The sequence below is a fragment of the Siniperca chuatsi genome, linkage group LG16 (assembly GCF_020085105.1).
Source record: "Siniperca chuatsi isolate FFG_IHB_CAS linkage group LG16, ASM2008510v1, whole genome shotgun sequence".
Taxonomy (NCBI): domain Eukaryota; kingdom Metazoa; phylum Chordata; class Actinopteri; order Centrarchiformes; family Sinipercidae; genus Siniperca; species Siniperca chuatsi.
The window spans coordinates 175,529-196,080 of record NC_058057.1 but is presented as its reverse complement, the minus strand read 5'-3'; the positions used below and the strand labels follow the sequence as shown (position 1 = coordinate 196,080).

At 42.6% G+C, this 20,552-nt stretch overlaps 1 long non-coding RNA gene across 1 annotated transcript in view; it reads left to right on the top strand.

Annotated features, from left to right (window-relative positions):
* Nucleotides 1–7,759, top strand: part of LOC122863399 — a 34,478-nt gene extending 26,719 nt beyond the window's left edge. The window contains exon 3 of the long non-coding RNA XR_006375004.1: nt 2,692–7,759. This is a non-coding gene — a long non-coding RNA (uncharacterized LOC122863399). The remainder of the gene's footprint in view (nt 1–2,691) is intronic.
* The last annotated feature ends 12,793 nt before the right edge of the window (nt 7,760–20,552 follow it).

Here is a 20,552-nt window from a genome sequence, read left to right as displayed (position 1 = left end):
CCTGTTAATAAAGAGATTGATCATATCTAGTGAAGAAGTGCTATCTAGGGTAAAACGTCTTTAAGAAGCCTAGTTGGGATGGGGTCTAAGTGACAGGTTGATGGCTTAGATGAAGAAATAGTTGAAGTCTGTTGGAGAAGGTTGATAGGAAAAAAGCAGTCTAAATATATATCAGGTTTTACAGCTGTTTCTAGGGTTCCTGTCTTTAAGGGTAAATTGTTGACAATTGAGGGCAGGATGTGATGAATTTTGTCTCTAATTAAAATGTTATCATTAAAGAAGCTCATGAAGTCGTTACTACTGAGGGCTATAGGAAGTGACTCTCTGTCAGCCAGGCTCCAGTGCTGAAAAGAAACCTTGCATTGTTCTTATTCTCCTCTATTAATGATGAGTAGTAGGCTGCTCTTGCATTACAGAGGGCTATATGTTTTAAGACTATCTTGCCAGGCTAAACAAGATTCTTCCAGATTGTTGGGATATCATCCATTTCCTTTCAAGTTTTCACGATGTTTGCTTTAATTTGTGGATTTGGGGGTTATACCATGGAGCTCTTTGTTTAATTGTTTTCTTTTTTAGAGGGGTGATAGAATCAAGTGTCGTTCGCAGTGAGCCTGCAGCACTATCAACAAGATGGTCAATTTGGAAGGGGCTGAAATTAGCATAGGAGTCCTCTGTTATATTGAGACATAGCATTGAATTAAATGCAGACGAAATCGCTTCGTTAAATTTAGCTACAGCACTATCAGATAGACATCTAGAGTAGGAGTTTTTGCCTAATGGCATGTAGTCCAGTAATAGGAGTTCAAAAGTTATTAAATAATGGTCCGCTAATGAAGGATTCTGTGGAAAGACTATTAAATGTTCAATTTAAATGCCATGTACCAGAACAAGGTTGTGTGGTTAAAACAGTGAGTGGGTTTATGTACACTCTGATAAAAGCCAATCAAATCTAATAATGAGATAAACACAGTACTAAAGCTATCATTTTCAACGTCCACATGAATATTGAAATCACCTACAATAACTACTTTATCTGTTTTAAGGACTAAACTTTGAAACTGAGAATTCAGATAGAAATTCAGAATAAGGACCAGGAGTGCGGTACACTATAACAAATAGAATTGGCTGTTGTGTTTTCCAGGTTGGGTGTGAAAGACTAAGAACAAAGCTTTCGAATGAGTTATAATTTAGTTTAGGTTTAGGGTTGATTAATAGGCTTGAGTCGAAGATGGCTGCAACTCCACCTCCTCGGCCGGTGCCTCGAGGAATGAGAGTGTATAATATAGTGTATATGACTGGGCGGAGTGGATTCATTTAAGCTAACATATTCTTCATGACCCAGCCAGGTTTCAGTAAGACAAAATAAGTCAATGATACTCTGATATTAAATCGTTCATTAGTACAGCTTTAGATGACAGAGATTTGATGTTTAAGAGTCCACATTTAATTCTCCTATTTTGTTGGGCTATTTCAGCGTTTTTGTTTAGGTTTTTATGTATAACTCCTCTTCTGTTAACTTTAGATTTTATTAATTTAAGTGGTCGGGGGGCAGACACCTTCACTAAGGAGTTTTCTAGATTTCTAGTTTCTAATGCTCTCTCCTAATCAGACCAGGTCTTCTCCAAAAAGTCTGCCAATTATCTACAACCAGTTATCTACAATATTAATATCTATTAATTATTACAGTCAGAAATGGATCCACTAAGAATTCAAATGTAAATGTAAGAAAAAATGTACTAAATGGTTTGGGGCTCAGAATACAACTCCAGAATACAAACAGAAATGGGTTATTTATATATATTTATATCTATGTACTTTTGTAGCTGTGGCCAACGCCATAGCAAGTATTTTAGAAATATTGACGTCATGAGTCCAAAGTCCCCCACAACAGCCCGAATACATTTTTTGCCCAGCAACAAACCAAACTGTGCAATTAATTATATCACCTGTAATCTTTATCTTGCTACATGTTTTGGTGCCAGGTGTGTTAATTTTCTTTCGCTTTAGTTTAAGTTTTAGTTAAAAGACAACACAAGCAGTCAGATGATCAGACAGGTTGGAAACAAACCAACAGTTTAACCAGATTATCTAAACCACTTTATTTAAAGGTAAAACTGAAAGTAAGCACACATCACTCATTTTGTTTGTTTGTTTAAGATAAAATACGATAATCCTTTCCCCTGAGGGGAAATCCACTGCTGTAAGTCAATTACAGCAGCGCCATGACAGAAATAAGTCAAGATGGGGGGGGGAATAATTAAAAGTATATACAGTATATAGTTTCTATATACAAGAGCAATTAAACTCAAAACTCAAATTACAGGCAATAGCCGGACACATACAGTGACAGCAACTAGTGTTGTACTTGTGACATAGTGGGGTGATTAGTAAAGCAAAGTCAGCAAGTATAGTGATGATACCAGCTATAACAGTGTACACCAGAATTTTATATAATATATATGTTGTATATGCATACATATTATTATAACAAGATATAGTATAATATAGTACAGTATAATAAAGTATAATATAAGGTGATATGTAGTGATGTAGTATATATTATATATAAAGATATATAATAAAGTATAGTATGAGCATAATAAATATAATAAGTATATCAGTGTGTGTGTGTGTGTGTGTGAGTGTGTGTGAGATCTTGGACTTCATCCTCCTCTCCTCCACTGACTCCAGGCTGTCCAGTTCCAGTCCGACCACAGAGCTGATGCCACCACCCCAGCACACCACAGCAAAGAACAGTGAGCTACCAGTGGCCGGTGATCTGCAGGAGCCTGTTGCACACACTGAAGGCTCTGACACCGGGGACACACAGGAGGCGGAAGCGCCGCGCTAGCTCATTTCTCCAGCGAGCAGCAGCCTGGATGTTCGCACCAGAAGCGCGTTTCTCCGCGCCGGTCATCAAGCGCTTCTGCTCCTCTGCACTTTTCTAATCAAAGTAAAGAGCTGATCTTTATAATAACCTCATGAATTTAGAACTTACAGCTTTTTATGTGTTTCTGTGGAGCGTCGCTTCTTCTGCAACAATGAAGTCTAAAGGATCGTGTGATGATCTGCTGGGAGGCACACACACACGCGCGCGCACGCACACGCACACACGTCTGCTCGTCTCTCTAAAGACAACTAACTAATGTGTGGAATAAGTACGTAATTTAAAAAACAATCACAAACAGCAGATCTTGATATTTTATGGGGGGGGAAATCCCTCCACATACGTATGACTGTCACCATCCATTTAGCTTAGATTCTTTTGAACATGCAAAACTGGATCAGAAATGGATCCATTGAGAATTAAAACATACATGTAGCAAAATGTCCTAAATGGTTTGGGGCTCAAAATAAAACTCCAGGGTATAAACAGCAAAAGACTGTTAATCAACATGTACAAATCTGAAAAGATCAATCCAACAGACATAGAAAAAGGCCAAGTTAAAGGCAGAATGTGCCTTTTGAACCGATTTCTGTTTGTTATGGCGAGGCAATACAACTGGCCTGCATTTCTGTGGCCAACCTGTGAGATTTATGTGAGTGGTCAGGGCACACTTCCTCTTTGAGATGACCATTTCAGGTCTCATTGCAGGCAGAGGGCAGAGGCATTTTCCACCTGTGAGAGATTCTCACCAAGAAAGTTAATTCCATCCAAAAGAGGATTCATTGTGGAGCATGATTTTTTTCCAGCACGAGTCCACCCTTGACTCCACGGGTCAAAGCTGTTTCTACACGTCAAAATCACAGCACAGGCACCACTTGCAGCTGAGGAACCATCTAAAATCGAATCTAATAAGAGCTGAGGATTTGGTAACACTTCACTTCAAATGCTATCACGCTGACCCAGTGCTGCTGTCATCAGCACTGCCTATATGAGCGACAGGGCAGTGAGCACTACTGTAATCTGAGGATGGGGTGAAATGGCTGTGAGTTTATAAATGTAGCCTGACTCAGAGTCATGTCCCCAGTCTCAACCCCTGCTCCTTCCCCTCAAGAGAGGCCCCGCACATGTTACCTCTGTTTGCCCCGACCATCCGTCAGACCAGACCCACACTGTGCTTTCGTAATGGACCAGATGAGCTCAGCCAGGTCCCTGACTCTCCTCTCCCTCACAGGCATTTGACCTGAGGGAGGATCATGCCAAGGGGGTTTGTGCTGGGGTCAAGTGTCTCTGTGGCATTTTTATTCTAGTGGTAAGTTTGTTTCTTTTAACCATGACCACAGTTCCCAAACCTTAACCAATGACTTGTGCGGTCATACATGTTTTGTAAAACACAGACAAACAATGTGGTGCTGTTTGGAGCACCAGATTTTGGAAGGCCGTGAGAAATGATCTGTTTTCCCTTTTGGGTGAACTTGTTGAAACTGCTGCACCATTAAACAACAATGTAACCTATGATGAAGAATACATGAAGAAGTGACAAAAAATAGCACCATAGCATGCTTTAGTAAAGTGGTCAGCAGTAATGTAAAGTATGTGTGATTTGTGAGCTAAAACATGCAAAACACTGGTATGGTCCTTTAAAGTTGAGGTAACTCAAGTGTAAAATCCAAAGCAGGAGTCTCTTGACTCCATCGAAGGTCTCTGACTGTGAAGTGCATAGGTTAAACCTTTTCATAGTGCAGCCATTAGTAAAGTGTAATATGTCAGGAGGTGGACCTGGAACAAAAAGGGCACAGGTTTGATCCCTACACCATGTATAAAGCTCCAGTGTGTTTTCGGGCTCTACGTGTTTAGTCTGGTGTTGCTCTGAATAAAAGCATCTGTAAAATGTGTCAAATGTAGAGACAATCCTGGATGGTGTGATGATGTGATCATCCTGAGAGGAATTCAAATATCTTTCTACACTTGTAAAAGCCTCTGAACTATAAGAAAACCTCCACCTTGAACCCTTGAAATATGCATGGGTCTTTTCATCATGGAGCAGGCGACACAGTGCCTAAACAAGCCTCACATTTCAGTCCCTTAGCCTCGCTGTGATTGGCCTGGCAGCCTGACTGTTTGTGACAGATACAGCCAAACACAGCGGCCTGCTAATCAAAGTCGTATGTGTGTTCTGAGAGTTTGGCTTCAACTCTGACCTTTAATTTCTCATTAATTTATGCTGACATACAATATCCCATTTGTCAGCGCTAAGTCAAGGCACAGCTTTCCACATGTGGGAGTAATTAAGTAACATGTTAGATGCTAATTTCAAACCCAATTCAAGCTACAGTATGTTAAGTCAAAATCAACCTCAGTCGCTGAAAGCAAAATGTCCATCAAGTGTTTTTTATTTGTTTGTGCAATTCACAGTTTGACGTAGGTTTTCTGATGTAAGTGCTATACCCAAACTGGTCTGACTGTCTTAGTCACCTCTTGTAAATGTTTTGTCAGTGTTAACTAATGGCTTTAGTTATGGATATTGAATCATTTACTAATGCTTTATAGATCAGTTATGAACCATTATTAAGCACAACTTGTGCAGATTGTGCACAAGTGATGTTTATCTTCCAGCATGACACTTGGCTTAATTCTGATTAGAAGTGAGAGTTTCTTTTTACTAGTCTACAAAGCATCAGTAAATTGCTTGTAGATCAGTGATTAAAACAATGATTAATAAAGCCATTTGATACAACTTCTAAACCTTTTATTAAGCATGCCTTATTAGGATGTTGTACCTTGAAAATACTATAACTAGACGTAAATATAGAAATAATTAGTTGAAGTTTTTCATTAATTTTCTCCAGAACATGGTGGATTAATCAACTACGTACTTCAGTTACAGCACAGTTTAGATACAGTATTTAGATTTTTTTAAACAAAGGAATCCACAAAAACAGTGTTAAAGGCTTCCCAAATTGGTCAGTAATAACACAAAGAAAGGGAGAAGTTGAATGTTATGTTATATGAAGTAGTAGAATTTAATCTGCTGAATTTGTGCACAATTACCAGCAACTAAAAACCTTAGACTGGCAGCTACTCTGGATTGCAACACATTTCAAGCATTCCAGTGCTCTTCATCAAGAGTAGCATCAAGAGGTTTATGTTGATGTGACATGATAATGACATCATACAACACAGTAGTGGAATACTTACACTACTGGTGGTCCTTTTACATCAAGACATATTAAACACAAACAAAAAACACTTTGTAAGACTAAATCTGCAGTGTGTGCAGTTGAAAAATGACCAATTGACCAATCTTCTCTCTCACGCTTTCTTTTTTATTTTTCACTCAGTTGACGCGGTCATAAATTCTGGGCTGCATAACTCTTCACATGTTTGTTGTTGTTCTGTCTGTAAGTAAGTAAATGTGCCGCTGCTGCCTTTTCCATCCTCCTCAATTGAGCTAACATGGATCAATAAAAGTCAAATAAAGGAAGAATAAAGGCCTCTGAATGGAATTTAATGGACCTCTTTGGCTTGTTTGCAGACTGCCCCTATAAACAATATAACTAGTGGTCAATTTCTCCACATGAGGAGGGTTGGGTTGGTGGGTGGGGGTAGCAGGGTCGGGGGTTGCAGAGATGTGCTAAGTATAGTGTGAGGGGCTGTCAAATATGCTGGACAACAGTGGCAACAAAAATGTCAGGTGAAAAACCTGGGAGGACATGTGTCACTTTGATTCCAGAGCAGAGGCCAGTGCTGCAAGTTCAGTGTCCAGCGTGCCTGTCTAAATCCTCCTCTGTCTCCCCCTAATCCGAAGGAAAACACTTATATCCAGAGCCAGATGCACAGAGCTGCAGGGGAAGAAGGGTCTGGCTGACAGAAAATACTGATTTCTTTGTAAAACTAAGGGAGTGGGACACTAGATGGGTGTCCATCCACCTGTTTTTATGCACATATTCAAGTTGTGCATAATAAAACCTGAGTGGAAATGAAAATTTTAAATATTTGGAAAATATTGCAGCAAAGTTTTTACACTTGACTGAGGTGGAAAAGTTGGTGTATCGATAAAAGCAAAATACGACAGTGCAATGGAAACTTATTGAATAAATCATGATGTGCATGAAGCATTCTGACTTAAAAGTCCACTCAATCCTCCACTCCACTTAAGAGAAGAAAAATAGCGGCAGATGAAAACATCAAATCATAACAGAATATAGCAACTTTCACTACTGCTCATTTTAGAAAAGCCAAACGTGAAGAAAACGTGTTCTTTGTTTAATTATCAAACAGACAATGGATCATAGATGTTTGTTTCTGGCTTCCAGCATTAGCTAGCGTAGTCAGCGAGCCTTCATTTTCCCAGGATCGTGCCCGGTGGACAGAGAAGGACGGACGGTAGGTTTGTTTCTTTGTGTCGAACCTCCCCCTTCTCCTAAGAAAAAGATGATTAGCCAAATTAAAAACTGATTGATAACTGGTTCAGGCTGCTTATTGGTGAAATTCATTTTTGATTGACAGAGGACTGTAAGCCTCTGATTGGCCAAATTAAAAAATTATTGACAGATAGCCCGCCCATTCAAAGTCTCCAGAGTCTGCAGAGATACCCTATTCAAAGAAAGGGCTACCTAAAGCCAGCCATATCCACAGATTACCATAAATAACGTTACATGAAACACCACCACACAAAGTAACCTAAATCTATAGCTACTGTATGGCTACATGTTGCTAAATGAATTCATTACTCTATCATGAAAGATTCATCACTTGATATGACTAAGTCTGAGTCTCATTCCACTCGACCATGAAATATGCAAGTTGTGCAACGAACTGGCAACCACTGAAATGGAATGAAAGGGGGGAGGGGGGTGCGTCCTCTAGTGGCTGGATATTATCAATGTGCTCAATAGTACCTTTAAATAAAAGTAGCAATACCTTACTACGTAAAGTCTACTATGAAAGCAGCAAAATGTGCTTAAAGCATAAAAAGTAATGCCCCATTCAGAGTGTTATATGTTGTGTTTAGCTGAGTGGACACAGACACAGACACAGGAGTAGTGAGGTATGGCAAGACCGGCTGGAGCAGGGCAGAAGAATGGAGTGGGCAGGCAAGAGATGGTAGTTGGTTTTGTGGGTTGAAGAGCAGGCAAGCAGGCAGGCAGGCGAGTTATGATCCTGGAGCACAGGAAACAGCGACAACAATTAGCTTAGAATACAACACAAAGAAAGACCACTAGAAACTCTTCAGGAGTCTGGAGCGTTACTACCAATGTAGCTGAAACAACGATCTGGAGAAGAGTGGGTGAAGAGCCGGAGTTAGCTGAGCCACTCTTCCGTGTTCATGTCCGTCATCACTGGCGCCGTTTCAGCTAAGCCTGAAGATCCATGGCTCCTCATGGGTGCAAAGCCCAAAGCAATTGCCATTTCTACTCCTTGCCGAGCCCCAGTGGATGTACAGTCACTTGTCGGCGGGGGTGGTGAGAAGGCTCCAGTGAGTTCGACTCCACGTCAACCGGAGCACTGGACTGTAGCCTGTAAGGACAGACATTGTGCAAAGCGCCTGCCACCTCCTCCTTCACATCGGGACCTCCCGCTGGCCAACAGGTTTGACGGCCACAACTATCCCAGGGACGGCTGATGGAACTCAGCGGTCTCCACGATCACCGACTCTGCCTCCTCTCATCCCACCAACTACGCTGATAGTTATAGAATATCCGCTTTGTTAATGTCAGATGCTGCTTTCCCGGAGCTACGACCCCCAACATCCTCGAAAAGCTCCCCGGACTTCTGGCTGCACTCGTGACGACTATCACGAAAATCATGTGGGCACCAATGACACCGCCTGTCAGCAATTGGCCGACCGACGAAAAGCAGACTTCATCCACCTCTTTAACCTGCACAACAGCACTAGAAAGCATGCTTTCATTTCGGGTCCAATTCCTACACTGGATCGTGGAATTGACCATTTTAGCAGGATCCTCAGCCTTCATACCTGGCTCTAGTCTGTCTGCAGCACCCATGATGTTGTTTTTTTTTTCATAATTTAAACTTATTTTGGGATCGTTCTTCCTTGTACAAGATGGTCTTCACCCAAACAAGTCAGGTAGTCGCATGATGGCAGCTAACCTGCAGCACGCTGTGCTGTACTCCTCACGTAGTTGACTATTTACATCACCCCTCGTTTCCCCTCGCCCTTCTTCTTTCTCTTCTCTGCCCACCAAAAACAGCCACGCACCCTCAGCTGTCACTACCTCCCCCTTGTGGACTGATCATAGTGCTGCTATTTGGAGCCCGGATCCCTCTAGTGCTACTTTTAAAATTCCTGTGGTAATTTCGGATAGGTACTTAATATGAAACGGACACAGCCGACACTGTGGTAGTCTGCCACCTTTTCCTCTCCATCCCTGTGTTCTCTGTTGTGTTCCCTTCCTGGTGTGTCTTGTGTGTCCCCTACTTGTCTTTGGATATGTGTGTGTGTGTGTGTGTGTGTGTGTGTGTGTTTGTATGTTACCTGCCTGGCTCTAGGAACCTCCCACCTGCTGCTGATCACCGGCACACCTGTCTCGTATCTGCTCATCAGTCTTCACAGCTTATTTACCAGGCTCTTCTACTACACCGACGCCAGATCGTCCCCGTACATGTACGACAACTACGTCTAGGCTCTCGCTAAGCTAAGTACCTTTTGCAAGTGTGTTTTTTCCCTCGTGTTTTTGATCCTGTCTTTTTGCTCTGCCTAAAGGATTACCCGGTGCTGGTGATCACCGCTCCTGTTGTTTCCTGGATTCCTGTCTGCCTGTCTGCCTGCTTCTCCAGCCAGCTTCACCTTGCCTGTCGTCATCAGTCTACACTGCTTGTTCACCATCACTGCCGCTTTCCTGGGATTTCCAAGTGCCACACCGCTGGCTTCGCTCTGAAACTACTACACCCCTTCCCACTATTCAACTTTATTTCTTATAAAGTGTGTATTGGATTGCAAAGACATCACGGTATTCAGCATTTTTTGTGGTTCGAAGATCGTACACACGACAGACACAGCAATAATAATAATTTAATAAAGATCCGGGCCAGAACCCTACCTCCACTCTCAACTTCAAATCTGAACCAGCACAGACTTTTTAAGATAGCTCTTCTCAATGTAAGATCCCTCTTTAACAAAATGTTTATTTTGTTTAATTTATCTCTTCTACTGATTTAAATTTTATGTTTTTAACAGAATCCTGGTTACGTCCTGGTGATCAGTCAGCTGGCTGAATTGTGCCCTCCAGATTATGACTGCTTTAGCTGCCCTAGGGTTTGTGGTCTAGGTGGGGGCCTTGTTACTGTCTATAGGAAGCATTTTAAGTGTGACCTCATAGCTTGCAATGATTTTTCCTCCTTTTGAATGTTTAAACTTGGTGGCCCCCTCCGGTCATATTTGCTATTATTTATCGCCCCCCTAAACCAGCTGGCTCCTTGTTGGAACTCCCTGAGTTTTTATCCAGTCTTGTGGTAAATTATGATAGAATTCTTCTTTGTGGTGATTTTAATATTCATGTTGATGACTCCTCTAATGCCCTTGCTGCTGATTTTTTTTAAATATCACTAACTCTTTTAAATTTCAACAACATGTGTCTGGCCAAACTCATTCCCGTGGCCACACCTTAGACCTAGTCTTTACTTTGGGCCTGAAAACTTCATCTGTGGAAATCAGGGACATGTTTGTATCTGATCACCTAAGCATTGTTTTTAACTGTGAATTACAGGCTGCTAGTACTGTCTTATCCCGCCCTAAGTACACATGCGTCCCTAATGAGCATAGTGCCTCAAAATTCTGTACACTGTTAAATTCTCCTGGCAATGTGTTTCCCGATTCCTCCAACACCAACGATTTGGTTGATTATTTTAACTACCTGTATTCTTCAACCTTAGATCTCATAGCTCCTCTGAAAAATAGACCAAACTCAAAGACTAGAAAACAGCCATGGTTAAATGACAGTATTTGAAGCTGTAAAAGGAAATGCAGAATGCAGATGGGAGAAATCAGGTCTCCAGGTCCACTTTGTGGCTATGAAAGAGTTATTAGTCCTTTTTATAATAGGATGGTGAAGGATGCAAGAACATGCAATTTCTCTGCACTTATTTCTGCCCATCAGCACAACCCCAGATTCCTATTTAAGGCTGTGGATCAGTTAGTTAACCCAGCCTCTCCTTGTGCCCCTGCTGATTGTGATGCTGATTGTGAAAAGTTTCTTTTGCACTTTGCTGGTAAGGTGGAGTTAATAAGATCTAATATCACCCCTAATCCTACCTTTTTAGATGTGGATCACCCGCTCAAAGATTCTTTGAGCAATTTTTCTGCTGTTACTATGCCTGAACTCGCAGAAATCATGTAGCTTATGAGAGAATCCTCCAGCCCTCTGGACAAAATCCCAACTAGGTTTTTACTGGAAGTTAATGATTGTATTGCGGCCTTTTTAGAAATTATTTTTAACAGCTCGCTGTCTACTGGCTGTGTCCCAGATTACTTTAAAACTGCTTGTGTCCAGCCAGTCCTAAAAAAAAAAAAAAAACCTGGGCTTGATCCCACCCTTTTGTATAACTATCGCCCAATCTCCAAACTGCCTTTTATTTCCAAGATTCTCAAAAAATATGTATCTAAGCAGCTTCTTGCTGCTGTGGAAAACAATAATACCTTTGAAAAGTTCCAATATGGCTTTTGTCAGCACCACAGCACTGAGACAGCCCTTCTCAAAGTCACTAATGACCTTTTAATGAATGCAGACGCAGGCATGTGTTAAATTCTTGTGCTGCCTTTGACACAATTAATCATGGCATTCTTTTAGATAGACTGAGCCACTGGGTGGGCATATCTGGCACTGCACTAGACTCATCTGTCCAATAGGATATTCTGTGTCAGCACTAATAACTTCATGTCGTCAATTTCCCATATCAAGTACGGTGTGCCTCAAGGTTCAATTTTGGGACCAATACTGTTCTCCTTATACATGCTTCCTTTTGGTGATGTCATCCATCAGACCTGGTATTTCTTTTCATTGTTATACAGATGACACTCAATTGTATCTCTCCCTGTCAAGCCCTCTGACCTTAGTACGCTGAGTTCTCGGCAGGACTGCCTGTCTGACATAAAAAACTGGATGTCGATACATTTTCTTCAACTCAACTCAAATAAAACTGAAATCCTTGTTATTGGGCCCTAACACAACACTAAACAAATACTGCCATCTACTGGTAACCTGTCACAACATATCAAGCCTGTTGCAAGAAATCTTGGTGTCCTGTTTGATAGCAATTTATGTTTTGAGCAACATATCTTACTAAGCTTGTCCAATCATGTTTCTATCACCTCAGAAACATTGCAAAAATCTATTTTAAATCTTACTGATGCAGAAACTGTTGTACATGCTTTTATCTTCTCACACCTTGATTATTGTAACAGCCTGTTCACTTGTCTTAATCAAAAACTTTGACACGACTGCAGACTGTACAGAACTCAGCTGCTAGGCTATTAACCAGGACCAAGAAGTACAACCACATCACACCTGTTTTAGTCTCTTTACATTGGCTCCCTGTTTGTTTTAGGATTGATTTTAAGATCTTGTTGATTACTTTTCAGGCTCTTCATGGCCTGGCTTCAGACTATATTTTAGACCTTGTAATCCCTTATGAACCTTCACGTAGTTTGAGATCGTCGGGCAGGGGTCTCCTGTCTGTTCCTGAGTCCAGGTTGAAAACTAAGGGGGACAGAGCTTTTGCTATCAGGGCCCTGAGGCTCTGGAACAACTTGCCTGAAAATATTAGGTTGTCTGAGTCAGTGTCTTCGTTTAAGTCTCTTCTCAAAACACATTTTTATCTGAAAGCATATCCTGATTTTACCTGAATTGGCTGTTCAGGTATATTCAGGTTTATTTTTATTTTTATTGCTTTTGTGTATTTTATGTATTTTATTTCTTTATATTTCATCATTCACTGTGGTATTTTATTTCTTTTGTTGTGAAGCACTTTCTACTTTGTTTTGATAAGTGCTCTATAAATAAAGTTTTATTATTATTATTATTATTATGTGATCGCACTTCTTAGTCCTATTTAAAAGTCTAGCAGCTGAGTTCTATACAGTCTGCAGTCGTTTCATAGTTTTTTGATTAAGACAAGTGAACAGACTGTTACAATAGTAAAGGCGTGAGGAGATAAAAGCATGTACAACAGTTTCTGCATCACTAAGATTTAAAATAGATCGGATTTTTGCAATGTTTCTGAGGTGATAAAAACATGGGGTCCTGTTTAGTTTTGGTCATTGTTCATTAGCATTTTTTCTCAACAGTGTTAATAGTTAAGAACTGGGAACATAATGACATCACTAAAAAGAAGTAGATATTTATTTACACATGGTGGGTATGAGTATTCCAGTGTTTTTCGACTGTGTCCAGAATCCCTGCCTCATTCACTCATTCAATTTAATTCAAAGGCTTTATTGACATGACAGTTTCAAAAACAGTTTTAACATCATCTACTCTCAGCTCTTTAGACACCAACAACATCATGGAGAAATTTCAGTCAGGCTTCAGGGCACATCATAACATGGAGTTAGCAAATGTGCCATACTTATTCTGCTGGACCTTAGTTCCACCTATGACACTATTGACCACTCAATTTTACTGGACCGGCTGGAACACAGGTCAGGATCCGGGGTAGCGCCCTTCAGTGGTGAATTCATTCATTTGGATGATTATTAACTGAACTTTTGTTAGGCGACTGCATTCTCTTTTGTCCCACAATCCTGAGAGCCACTGAACACAGCATTGGCCAGTCTGACCTGTAACCCGGATGTCACAAGGTAAATAAAAAGGTCAGCAATCATTTGTTTTCTATTTTTCTCCTGGAATGCTTCACTGTGGCAGACAGCCGGGGCTGTCTCCCTCTTAGTGCAGCCTGCTCACCAGCAGACACCCACCTGAACTCTTTCCTCCTGGCTTCGCTGTGTAATCTGCTCGGAGCAGAAACACGCAACAGAACCGAAGTCTCCTGATCTACCAAAGAGCTGCGAAGGCCTGTCAGATCCCTGCAACAAAGTTTAGCGCAAACGGCTGCCTCACAGAAAGCCTGCCAGCTAACTTCACATTCTTTTGTGTGCACATGCGCCAGCCTGCATGCTGCCCGTTGCCGTAGCTCCGTCTCGTCGTCTTACTTTTTCCAACTTTTAACTTTCCTTTTTCTTCCTAACTTGAGTAACTTGTGTGTAGCACATCTACAGACTCAACACCCGAGTACACTCATATTAATCTCGGGTGACTTCAACCATGTCAGTGTTTCAACAACACTGACTAATTTCACCCAGTATGTGAGTTGTCCTACTCTAGAGGAGAGGACACTGGACCTGCTGTATGCTAACGTTAAGGATGCATACAGCTCTTCCCCCCTCCCCCCTCTGGGTAGGTCAGACCACAACCTGGTTTACCTTAAACCCTGCTATGTGCCTCTGGTTAAAAGACAGCCCCCGACCACAAGGACAGTGAGGAGATGGTCAGGGCCTACAAGACACTGCAGGAATGCTTTGAGGTGACAAACTGGGATGTACTCTGTGAGCCTCATGGAGAGGACATTGACGGGTTCACTGAGTGCATTACTGGCTACATTAACTTCTGTGTGGACTGCAATGTCCCAACCAAGATGGTCCATTGTTATCCAAATAACAAACCGTGGGTAACAAAGGACATCAAGGACATCCTGAATGCCAAGAGGAGGGCCTTTACTGATGGCGATAGGGAGGAGGTGAGGGCTATCCAGGCCGACCTGAAGGTGAAAATCTGGGAGGCCAAGGAGAAGTACAGGAGGAAGCTGGAGCGGAAACTCCAGCAGAACAACATGAGAGAGGTCTGGAGCGGCATGAAGACCATCACTGGCTTCAGACTGACTGGCAGCTTGGACAGGGCCAACGAACTTAATCTGTTCTTTAACAGATTCGACACACCGGCTCCTGCTCATCTTCCCTCTAACTCAGCTGCTGTCGGCCCTCAAGCTCCTCTGAGTACTCTGCTCCCCCCTCCCCATCAGGCTAACGGCCCTCTTCAGACTAACGTCCCCCACCCTCCCCCACCTGTAACTTCTGCTGTGTGCCTGACTGCTGACCAGGTGAGAGGACAGCTGATGAAACTCCAATCAAACAAGGCTGCAGGCCCCGATGGCATTAGCGCCGGGGTGCTAAAAGCCTGTGCCCCCCAGCTATGTGGAGTCCTTCAACATGTCTTCAACCTGAGCCTGAGTCGGGTCCCTGTTCTGTGGAAGACATCTTGCCTCGTTCCTGTGCCGAAGACGCCGCGTCCCAGTGGCTCCAAGGACTACAGACCGGTGGCACTGACCTCCCACATAATGAAGACCCTGCAGAGACTATTACTGGAACAGATGCGGCCCATGGTCAGACCCCTCCTTGACCCCCTTCAGTTCGCCTACCAGCCCCGACTGGGAGTTGAGGACGCCATCATCTTCCTGCTTAACCACATCCACACCCACCTGAACAAGCCGGCAAGCACGGTGAGGATCATGTTTTTTGACTTCTCCAGTGCTTTCAACACCATCCGGCCTGCCCTGCTGGGTGAGAAGCTGGCAGCAATGCAGGTGGATGCCCCCCTTGTGTCCTGGATTGTGGACCACCGGACTAGCAGACCACAGCATGTGCGCCTGCAGCACTGTGTGTCGGACAGCATGGTCAGCAACACTGGGGCCCCTCAGGGGACTGTCCTCTCTCCCTTCCTCTTCACCATCTACACCACAGACTTCAGCTACCACACAGAGTCCTGTCACCTTCAGAAGTTTTCTGATGACTCTGCTGTGGTGGGATGTATCAGCGGTGGTGATGAGTCTGAGTACAGGGCTGTGGTGGGTAACTTTGTCTCATGGTGTGAGCAGAACCATCTGCAGCTCAATGCGACAAAGTCTAAGGAGCTGAGTGTGGATCTACGGAGGGCCAAGGCACCAGCGACCCCGGTTTACATCCAGGGGGTTAGTGTGGACATTGTAGAGGACTACAAGTACCTGGGAGTACACTTGGATAACAAACTGGACTGGACCAAGAACACTCAAGCTGTTTACAGGAAGGGCCAGAGCCGCCTCTATTTCCTGAGGAGGCTGAGGTCCTTCAACATCTGCCGGACAATGCTGAAGAAGTCTGAAGAGTCTGTGGTGGCCAGTGCTATCCTGTATGCTGTTGCATGCTGGGGCAGCAGGTTGAAGGTAGCGGACGCCAACACACTCAACAAACTGATCCGTAAGGCCAGTGACATTGTGGGGGTGGAGCTGGACTCTCTGGCGGTGGTGTCAGAGAGGAGGATGCAGGCCAAACTACATGCAATCTTGGACATTGTCTCCCACCCACTCCATGACGTGCTGGTCAAGCAAAGGAGCACCTTCAGCGGAAGACTCATCCCCTCAAAAAGCACCACAGAGCGCCACAGGAAGTCATTCCTGCCTGTGGCCATCAAACTCTTTAACTCCTCCCTTTAAGTGTCAGTCTGTATGACCCTAGGTCACTAATCTGGACATTGATCATTACATCTCTGCCATAATTGAATAATTGTGCAATATTCTGTGTACTCCTCCCGTGCAATATTTAGTTTTCCCATGTTAGTTTTTTCCTGTTTATTGTTATTGATATTATATACCTCCATTACTGCTGTGCAATATCTTAATAATCTCAATAAGCTACACTTAACTCGACAGTACATGCACCTCTCCTTATTATTTATTACTTATTTTATTACATTGTATTATTATACTGTATTATCATCATCAACCAGTAAACCCACTTGGTACTTCACACTTATTTTATCTTATACTTAACCCACCTGGTACTAAATTTATTTTCTGACCTGTTTTTATAGTGTTTTATAGTGTATCATATTTTTTGCTAGTACTTTCTCCTGTGTGCACTGACGTAAAGGCGAGCTACTGTAAAAAAGAGTTTCCCTTCGGGGATCAATAAAGTATTTCTGATTCTGATTCTGATAACAGGAGCACGAAGCAAGTTATTGCCGAGCTGTTAACTCTGTAAGGACAACCATAATTGGAGCGACCAGCTTCCTACGATCTCTACAAAAAGACACTGCACAGCAAAAGATGCTTCCACAGCAGAACCACAATTCTTCCCAGCTTGGCTTGTCTACAACAGACTGACCGCCAGCAGCAGCACCAAAGCCACCACTCTTTCCCTCCCACAGACGGGTAACGTAATAACCGGGCATTGCATTGAGTAACAGTGTATATAGCTAAGCAAAGACAAAGCAAATGTTGTACATGTGATGTTACTGATGTCTTTTCATTTAGGTTTTATTGTTGTGATCTTCTCCAGGGTTAACGTGGTTATTATCGTAACCAAAGTTCTCAGCCACTGCTAAGTTGATGTTAGTTATGTTATGCTCCATTAAGACGGTGTAGTCCCTCATTCGTCCAGGAGTGGTCTATCGTAGAAAAGGTTTCAGTCGTAGTCATCTGGACACTGTTTTCAGAATCAAGACGTTTCGGTTCCCATCCGGAAGTCATTCTCAATTGTGAAAAAATGGGACGGGAACTAGAAATTTAAGCTACTCTGTGTTACATAAACCCTACCCTCAGGAAGGAATCTTCCTGAGTATCTGTTAACAGCTAGTTTCACCTGAAACTGACCTAATTGTTTCCAAGATGGCCGAGTAATCAGTAATGATTACTGCACTTCGAAACGTCTTGATTCTGAAAACAGTGTCCAGATGACTACGACTGAAACCTTTTCTACGTTATGCTCCAGTCTTTGCATGCTAACTAACCCCTTTTAACTTGGCACCGTTATCTTAAACAGGTCATACATATACATCTCTAGTTTGGCCCTTAAAGACAACCACACACACGGTGGAGAGAAACTTTAAAGCTCCCGCTGCACATGTTCCTTTGTTTCTGACTATATGCATCATGCATACATCTGGATTCATGCTCGTGCACGCGAGACATACGGAGGCAGAGCAAAGAAACATACACACATTCCTTTTGCCGCGCACCCAGACTTGCACATATACATGCACACACACACCCTTTGTTTTGTAGTGTATTTAGAGTTAGTCTTCATTTTGTGTGTTTTTGCTTTGTTTATCTTTTAAATATATGCTTGTATATAATTATGCTGGCTTCTTTAATGTTGCACAAGTGAGTACTTTGCCAACCTCTTCTGTGTTGAACTCCAAATCCTTCATTCTACTAGCGATTAATGGTAATTTTGGTTATAGTTATTAACCACTAGTTAGTAACCACTTCTCCTCGTCTGCCCCATTATCTGTGGAGTACATCAAGGGTCCATTTTAGGGCCAATATTATTTGCCTTATACATACTCCCTATAGGCTCAATCTTCAATAAATACAATATCTCCTACCATTGCTACGCAGACTACACTCTATACCTCCCTTTAGAACCAGGTGAAATAGACAACACAGTTAGGTCCCTCTGTGACTGCCTCCAGAATATGAAATAACGGATGGCAATAAAACTGTCTCCAGTTAAACAATAGTAAGACTGAAGTGGTCTTATTTGGCCCCTCCAACTCCATCAGGGGTTTAGCTAGTCACCTTGAGCTCTTGGCGCCTAACATTCATGACCAGGCCAGAAATCTTGGTGTCATCTTTGATCCTGCCTTAAAATTTGACAAGCAAATTAATACGGTTGTGGAAGGTTGCTGTTTACACCTAAGAAATATCACAAAACTCTCTCAACGACCTGAAGATTGTCACCAATGCCTTAATTTCTTCTCGGCTGGATTATTGTAACGCTCTATATTTGGGAATCAGCCAGACATCCTTGTCCCGATTGCAGCTGGTGCAGTATGCGGCTGTTAGACTATTAACTGGCACCAGGAAAAGAGACAGCATCATACCTGTTCTGGCGTCCCTGCATTGGCTGCCGGTCAAGTATAGGTATGAGTTTGAGGTTCTTTTATTTGTTTTTAAAGCTTTACACGGCCTGGTGCCCCAGTACATCACTGAGTTCCTCTGCCTCACTTTTAAGGCTAAACTTAAGACCCACTTGTTTTCCCAGGGCTTTGAATGCCCTTAATGGTTTTATGCATCACTTTTAGTCCTCTATGTTTTTAAAAAATCCTCCATCAATTTATTTTGTATATGCAATAGGGTTTTAATGCTACCACATTATGTGATTTTATTCTTTCTATGTTAAATTATTGTACAGCACTTGGTCAACTCTGGTTGTTTTAAACTTAATTTAATTTGATTTAATTTGATTTTCCCATCTAGTGTAGTCCTGATGACTAAATGGACCCCATACTTCACTACCATAGCGGGTGATTGGTTGGATTGCACTGTCAAATATTTCAGTCCCAATTCTGTATTTTGTAAAATGTTCTTTTGATTGCATTAAATGCTCTACATGCTTTTTGTTTCAGTGCATTCACTGCCAGACCAAAGTTACCTGAGGCACTGATTTTGAGCCCCAGGTAATCATAATATTGGGTGGGATCTAGGTGGGTGTTTCCTAATTTGAATTGATATTTGGTTTCTGGGCTTCTTTTGGAAGATCATGATTTTAGATTTGTTAAAGTTGACAGTCAGGGCCCAGTTCTGATAGTACTGCTCCAGGAGGTCCAGATACTGCTGTAGTCCTTGTGTGGGTGACAGCAGCATCAGATCATCAGCATAGAGCAGGAATTTAACTTCCTTATTGTTAATAGTTAGGCCAGGGGTTCCATATAGATCCAACACTAATAGGTCATTAAAGGTGGGGTATGCGATTCTGGAGAATTCCAATACCATGACAAATACCATGATATGCGAGCAACGACACAGCATGTAACTAACGTTAGCTAGGTTGTGGGTTAGCTTAGCTAGGTTGTTAGCAAACTGTTGCTACAGTTGATGCTGGGAAACTAACAGCCAGAGAGGACGAAACGGTTTCCCAGAGCCAGCAAACCAGCTCCAGACAGCCATACTCACAACGCTCCTGCTACCATAGCAAACATCACACAACATTAGCTGAATGTGTGGCCAAGTCATTGAACATTACCTGACACCAGGCGGTTGGTGGAAAATTTTCTAGGTAGGGCTGTGCCATATCCAATCAATTTCAGCAAACATCTCAGTATGATTTAATGCAAAAAAGTGAACGTATCAAAAAGGAATTAGGCCTACTACTTTGCAGTTAAATATTTAACAATTTGTCATAGTTAGCCACTATGCCCCCTGATCCTTTCGTGCTCTTCTGTATCTGCCTTCCCTTGTGTTTCCTGGCGGTCCCCTGTCCGTCTTGTTTGTGTAAGTGTGTGTGTGTCTGTGTTCTGGGCTGGCTTCCAGATCTCCCGGCTGCGATTGATTACCGGCACACCTGATCATCATCATCAACCACCACAGTTTATCTACTGGGCTCATCCACGCTTCCAGCGCCAGATCGTCTTCGTACCCAGTACGCGCTACACATAACGGCTCACGTAAGAAACCTTTTGAAGCTTACCTGTTCTTACCTGATGGTAACCTTGTTTGTCTCCGTCCTAGATCTCTGCTCTGCCGGTGATCTCCGCTTCCGTCTGTCTTTGGTTCTCCGAGATATCCATTCAGTGCCAGCAGCCACTACTTCCTTGTTTCACGACCATCGGACTCTGGTCCCAGTCTCACCGTGTCTTCACCCGATCAGCCCAGCCTTCAACCACGCCTGTCAGTCCAG